Source organism: Eriocheir sinensis, unplaced genomic scaffold, assembly GCF_024679095.1.
Source record: "Eriocheir sinensis breed Jianghai 21 unplaced genomic scaffold, ASM2467909v1 Scaffold986, whole genome shotgun sequence".
In the NCBI taxonomy this organism is placed as follows: Eukaryota; Metazoa; Arthropoda; class Malacostraca; order Decapoda; family Varunidae; genus Eriocheir; species Eriocheir sinensis.
The window spans coordinates 62751-70006 of record NW_026112370.1 but is presented as its reverse complement, the minus strand read 5'-3'; the positions used below and the strand labels follow the sequence as shown (position 1 = coordinate 70006).

Genomic DNA, 7256 nt, shown 5'->3' with positions numbered 1-7256 from the left:
ATCCCCTCCTTGCGCAACAAATCCTACGAAGAAAGGCTTTCTACCCTTAACATGTTCTCTCTTGAGAAACGTCGCCTCCGAGGAAAATTGATCGAATGTTTTAAAATACTTCGAATGTAGACAGATCAACATTGTTTATGATCGATGACACTTTGCGCACGAGGAACAATGGCGTAAAACTCAGATGTAGACAAGTAAATTCAGACTGCACCAAATTTTTCTTCACCAACGTTGTAGTGCGAGAATGGAATAAGCTCCCACCATCAGTGGTCCAGTGTAACACGATTGACTCCTTCAAAAATAAGCTCGACCGTCACTTCCTTCAACTTAATATCAACTAGAGTAGAAGTGCAACGTTTTGGAGTCTTCTGATTAATGTAAAATCACTTAGGTTTAAGGACAGACCACCAAGTCTGGACCATGGGGTCTGTGTGGTCTGATTTTCTATGTAAATCTATGTAAATCTCTCTCTCTCGTGTGTGTGTGTGTGTGTGTGTGTGTGTGTGTGTGTGTGTGTGTGTGTGTGTTTGTTAGTAAATGTAATACTTATACCCATTATCTATTTTGCAGATGGCCATGAGGAGCAACCACCCACTGGGTTCCCGGGTAATAGTCACAACATTTTCTTGTGTACCAAATGCAATGCATGAGTTGGTAATAGACTAATAGTGAAAGAAATCTTGATGCATTGAACAAAAGTTTGATTTCCACACTTGATGGGTTGAGTGTATTCACCTGACAGTTAAGAACAAATAGTAGTTTTGTAATCATTATCACTTACTTTTGATTGATTTGCTTACCTCAGCATCATCCCACAATGCAGCCGCCATTGACTTGGAGCCAATGGAGTTGGAACTCTCCTCTACACAGATTGTGCTGCCACATTATGGTTAGTGAAAATTAATTATGGTAATTACTTTACATTGTAATAAGCCATTAATATTTTGCCATGCTCATTATTATTGTTGTTGTTTTACTTTATCTTCATACTTTGGTGATTTTCAAGTTTGCAATTTAATGTTGTCTGTGTCACTGACATCCTTTACTTCATGTTTTTTCCTGGTAATCTTGCATTATGATGAATCGCTCATTCTGATGTTGGCCGCCAATGCTTCCAACACAAATTGGTGCCTTACAATTGTTTGGTGACCATAAGTATCTCAGCAACCTGGCTACATCCATGCCATTCCTATCACGGTGCATGGAGCAAGCTTCACATAACTTTCAGACAGAGACAGCTCAATTATCGTTTTATTTCAGATTCAGTGTTTTGCTCAGTCTTTTAGGTGCAGTGTTAATATTACTAGTGGTAGTATTAATACAATTAATGTATTAATTTTCATTGATTTATCAATATTTATATTAATATATCATTAGTGTTTAAAATTTCTAATACTAATAGTAACATAAACAAAAATATCATAACTATATTTAGCTATACTCATTTATTATTATTGCTTTTCTTATTATTAATCCCTTCAGTGTCCTAGGACTTTAAATCTAGTGCTTTTCCGTCTAGCAGCCAAAGTTGTGGCCTTTGTGAATGTGTATGTCCTAAGTGTTCATTGGTGTAACTAGCTATACATCATCAAAATCTGCATCTCTCCTTCTCACCCAGTTGTCCCCATACGTACATCCTTTCAGTATCCAAAAATTTCAATATACCTCTTCTAATCACTTAACTAATGAAGTCAGTTCATATCATACCCCATAACTCTTCCTTCATGATCATAACATCACCTGGCCTCTTAATTCCCGGGTACACCAACAAACCCACTTGGCAATTCTCATCTCTGTATTTTACCATGTGGACATACTCTTCCGTTTCCTTCCATGTTTCGCTGTCGAATATTATTCCACATCTAACAAAACCACATCCCAACAGATCCGAACACAGGTTTCAGTAATACCCAAGAGAATGTGGCAGCCGAAGAGAAGAGTCCAAGAAAGAGACCACGGGTGGAGCTGAACAGAACTCAGCCACCCCCAGAGGAATGTGGCATTATCCAACCCCACACACAGCTGCTCAGTGTCCCCCAAGCCACACATGAAAATAATGAGCTGCAGCCTGACACTGATGAGTGTGCTCCCCATTGCACTGCACCAGCTCCATGTGCTGATTTTGGTATGAATACTATTAGTTTTTATTGACTGTTGTGTTGTTAATCTAATTATAACTCCACAAAATCATGCAAGAGCAGCACGCCATCATGCTCCTCTGAAGCAGAGGGAGAGGGAATAACTCCTCTGCTTTGATGAAAAAGCTGTATAACAGACCACCACAGCATTGCAGCAAAATCATTAAAAATAGTACTTTCTCACAGAATGTTTGGTTGGTTCAAGGAAATTGCAGCTATTCATGAAATGTGATTGATAGTTTGAATCAGCATTTGAGCGTGGACCATCCTACCTTGTGGATGATATTTCACCATCATATAAATTTATACTCATCACATTAGGCATGCATATGTCCGCATCATTTTACACAAACAAAAGGAAAAAAATAAATTCCCTCACTTATTTAACTTAGGCATCCCGGGAGAGTTGTAGAATTCCTTCATATAACTGCTAATTTATGTATCCTGAAATGATTTGATATTGATTGTCATAGTTTTTTTTTTTTTTTTTTTCACAGAACCATGTTATTTTGTATATCATACATTTGTCCTTTACAGTCTTTGATGGTGCATCCTTTCAGGCTGTCAAGTTTAGTAGCAACTCATGAGACGTATTTCGTAATAATCATTAATTTCCAGATGCTTTGCATTAAAAGAAGTGTCATGAAACCTGCCGCAAAAAATAATCAGCCATAGTCAACCCTTGCTTTAAAGAACCAATTTGGAGGAGGGGAGTGATGTTATATCCCAAAATCTTTAACATCTGAAGCATCCAATTTTTTTAGTGTATAACAAACCTTGTCTATTATATGAACCTAAAAGTTCCCTGTTTCCCTATATAACAATTCTTTCCTTGTATGTGATGCTTAATCCTGACATGCATCTCCATTATCAGCAGGAAGAGTAGTTATAAGAATAACTGTACATATAGCTGATAGCAATGCTGATTTAGAGAGAAAGTTGATGCTAATAGCCTTACTTTTAGTAGTCCTGCCCTATAAAATGACAAAAAAAGACAATAATACATCATCAGCATCATCATCGTTTAACGTAACAATGATGCACATTAAAACAATGTACATATAGCCCAATGAGTGAAGGGGATCATTTACCTCAACAGAGACTCACGCCAAGTCTGGTAGTCCTTCTCTAAATTCTGTGCCAAAATTTGTGACGCCAAGTATAATAATTAATTTTAGTGACCATTTGCATCCATTTTTCACTGTGATTGAGAAATTGCCTCTCAACAGGGTGTGAAACTGAAGGGGTTGGAGGAAACCCGACTCGGCCATCAAGCTCACCAAAATACAGTAAGCAACCTCTTGTGCTCAGTGATAATTTATCCTCTAGTTACTGTTCAGTGTTGTTATGACCACATTTAATGTGTTGGAAACATTACAGCTTAACAATATACCTCACATCCCTGCATACAAATTGAGTTCAATATGTAACTTTTACACCAGTACATATCTTAAGAAAATATATGTAAAAAGGTTGATATTTTGAATGACATTTAAACTGTTTATTATATTCTTATGGCAGTAGTGAGTGATCAGAACATAGGTCTTATGTTCTTGATACCATAGGTTCTAATTTTGCCATAGGCTGGCAATTGATAGTAACAGTAGTGTCCACAAATACCTGCCTGTCTCTTTTTTATCCTGTTCCACTTTAAACCATGACTGGTCAAGCTTTGAAGAGGTAGCATAACCCTGAAGTGCCACTAACAAACATTTGTCCATGCTACTGATGTGATCATGTTTACCATTCACTCCCAAACATGGCAGCACCCTAGAAATGAGGTCAGTATCCCTGCTATTTAATATCCCATCTTTAATCACATACTCAGGCTTTTCCTTGTATTATGAAACCAAAAAATGTGATTCTTCATATGTTATTCTTAAAGGGATAGTCGTGAGTATCAGGGAAATGGGAGCTACAAGGAACAGTATTATTCTCTAAACTTAATGTATGCATGGAAGACATGAGGCTGAACCATTCCACATCACCCACATTACACTGGATGGACATGTGGAAGAGCTGGGATAATAATTGAATTATGATCTATGCAAGTGTTCAAATGGTTTTAATAAGTAATAAGGATTAGTTTGTTGGGTAAAGTGGCACATCCCGGAGACCACCAGTTTAATGGATTATAATTGTAAAAGGAAAGTTAGACAGCAGGCAGGATTTGGGTAGGACTAACATTGCAGAAACAGAGAATTTTAGATTTTTAGTGTGGCACCATTTTGACGTATGTTTCAGTAGAGATTGAACACCAGAGATGTATATGGATAATCAGTGCTTGTAGACCTTGATATTATTTATGTCAAGTCTCCAGTTGTACCCTCTCCCCCATCTGGAAATACTACTCTTGTCAGGTAATCTAACTAAAGCCTTTCCAGTCTAAGCTGGCGTGCAGATAAAATGTCATTGCTTGGATTCACTGTCCTAATAGCAATAATAATGCATTAACATGCACATATTTTATTATTTAGAATTGTGAGAAGAGTGCTGTGAAATTTAACTTTTAATATTGGTGTATGCATTTTCAGAGACATCAAAACTGCAATTGTTGCAGAAGACGGTCTGCCGTCTGCGCCGGCAGGTGAGGCAGCTCAAAGCTCAGGCCATTACCACTCCTGGGCAGTTTTTGGCCAAAGCCAGCAATTTCCTAGATCCAAAAGTGGTGGATTTTTTCAAAGGACAGGTTCAACATGCTGCAAGATCTAAGCCTGGTAGGAGATATGGGGTACAAGAGAGGAGGTTTGCTCTGGCCTTGTACTATCAAAGTCCAAAGGCTTATCGATTTCTCAGCACAGTATTTCATTTGCCTTCAGTTTCAACACTTCACTCATGGCTCAGGGGTATTTCACTAAATGTTGGCTGGAGCAAACAGACTCTGACAGCCCTGAAGAAAAGAGCACAGGCTTTGTCAAAAGAAGAGACACTTTGTGGGATTGCATTTGATGCCATGAGTATTAAAGAATCATTGCATTTTGACAAAGCCTCTGATTCTATCATAGGAAGGGAGGATTTCGGAGAGCATGGGAAGAGTTTGAAACCAGCAAATCATGCACTCGTGTTCATGGTTAAGGGCTTATTGAAAAAATGGAAACTTGTTTTAGGATGTTTCTTTTATTCGGGAGGGATTAAAACTTGTAAAATCAGGGAACTGTATGAAACAGCAATAAAAAAAGTCAAGGACACGGGACACAGAGTTATGTTTACAGTTTGTGATCAAGAGGGAGTGCATCGTTCCTTGTTCCAGACTCTTGGCATGACAACTGAAAATCCTTCCTTTACAGTCGATGGTGAGAAGGTTCACTTTTTTTTTGATTCTCCACATCTTTTGAAAAGCCTGAGGAACACACTTCTCCAATATGATATTAAAATTGGAGAAAATAAAATTTCATGGGATCACATAAAAAAGTTTTTTGAAAAAGATCAGCAACAAAGTATTAGACTTGCTCCTAAATTGAGCAGCAAACATATGTGGTGAAGGCTTTTCAAAATGCGTGTCAATCTTGCTGCCCAAGTGATGAGTCATACTGTGGCGGCAGGAATTTTCGTTCATTCAACATCAGGAATGCTACCACAGAAAGCCATCTATACTGCAGAATTCATAGATAAGGTGGACATTTTGTTTGATTGTTTCAATAGTTCATCCATTTATAATTATAAAGATGCCCTTACTGCCATTACTTCAAATTCATGTCATATGAAAATCATAAAAGTGACTAAAGATTACTTGTTGTCATTAAAGGTCTGTGCTCCACCTCATGTACGCATTCACTGTGTAAATGGCTGGCTCATCAACTTGACAGCACTTGATGCTCTGTGGCAAGATCTGCAGAGTTATCAAGTAAAGTACCTCCTCACTCGGCGATTAAATCAGGACTGTCTTAAAAATCTGTTTGCCAGACTGAGGGTTAGATTTGGGAACTGTGACCATCCCACTGCCTACAATTTTATGAAGGGCCTCAAGTCAGTAATGACCAATTATTATTCACAAGTTCCCCAGACAAGTAACTGTGAGGCGGATGAGTCATACTTCCTTGACGTAACCTCAAACTGTGATGCAGATTTGCCCCCTTCAGATACTGACTCGGACAATGAGGAGTCAGTAGCAAGCATGCCACCTGCTGAGGTCAATGCTTTGTTTTATGTAGTTGGCTGGACTTGTAAAATTTTTTTGAAAAAACATAATTGTCAACATTGCAGGGAGCATCTGTTGGATGTAAAACAACAACTTGACAACAGAAATTTATTTTGTTATTTTAAAGCCTTTTCTAACAATCCAGATATTCCATTTGGGGGACTCTCTGTGCCCAGTGATAGTGTTTTTAAACACTTTCATGAAGTTGAAGCAATTCTCCAGGCAACACTGGAGAAGGCAATGTTGGGCACTAGAGTCTCCCAAATGCTCTTGTCTAAATTAAATAATCATGAATTTCTAAGTCCTCTGCACCTGTGTTCCACCCAGCTAACTGAAAACATTCACCTCATCTACATAAAATTAAGGATATACTACAAACTAAAATGGAGGAATAGGGAGCAGACCCATCCCAAAATGAAAAAAAATAGGAAATTAATTAAATTGCAGCATTAGTAATAACAATAATTAGGGATATAAATTTACTCATGATATTTATAAGTTTCTTTTACAGCATAATATTTCAGTCTTCAGGATTGATAGTGTGCATGATTGTAACAGAATGGTGTGCATGTACGCCAGCTGGGGATGGGTTTTTGTGCCTTGTGTTTTCTTCAAGTGATTTTTTTCTAGCTTAATGCATCAATGCTTTTTCATTGTCTATTGCAACATAATAATCATATATTGCCTGCTTTGCCTATCTCTGAAGCTGAAAATCTATCCTGCATGTGCATGAGGTCTGCTCCCTAATTTCTTGCAGCATGTTGAACAAATGTTTTTGGTATTGGTATAATAAATTTATTAATTGATTTTGATGTTATTTTGTTTTCAGAAATTATCACCATGCCACCACTCTTTGGATGTTTGCCATTATTTGGTGTTGCTTTTGTTATGCCAAGAATTTTTTTTCATATACTTTGCTAAATATTGCAAATAATACACCATTGTTTGGTTTTGCCTGTTATAAGTCAGATCTTGTTCAT

At 37.6% G+C, this 7256-nt stretch overlaps 1 long non-coding RNA gene across 1 annotated transcript; it reads left to right on the top strand.

The window, feature by feature from the left end:
* The first annotated feature begins 1970 nt into the window (after window positions 1-1970).
* Window positions 1971-5481, top strand: LOC126995108 (uncharacterized). The gene is made up of 3 exons (XR_007749930.1): window positions 1971-2125; window positions 3368-3427; window positions 4673-5481. It is a non-coding gene; the product is annotated as an uncharacterized LOC126995108 (long non-coding RNA).
* Window positions 5482-7256: the final 1775 nt, after the last annotated feature.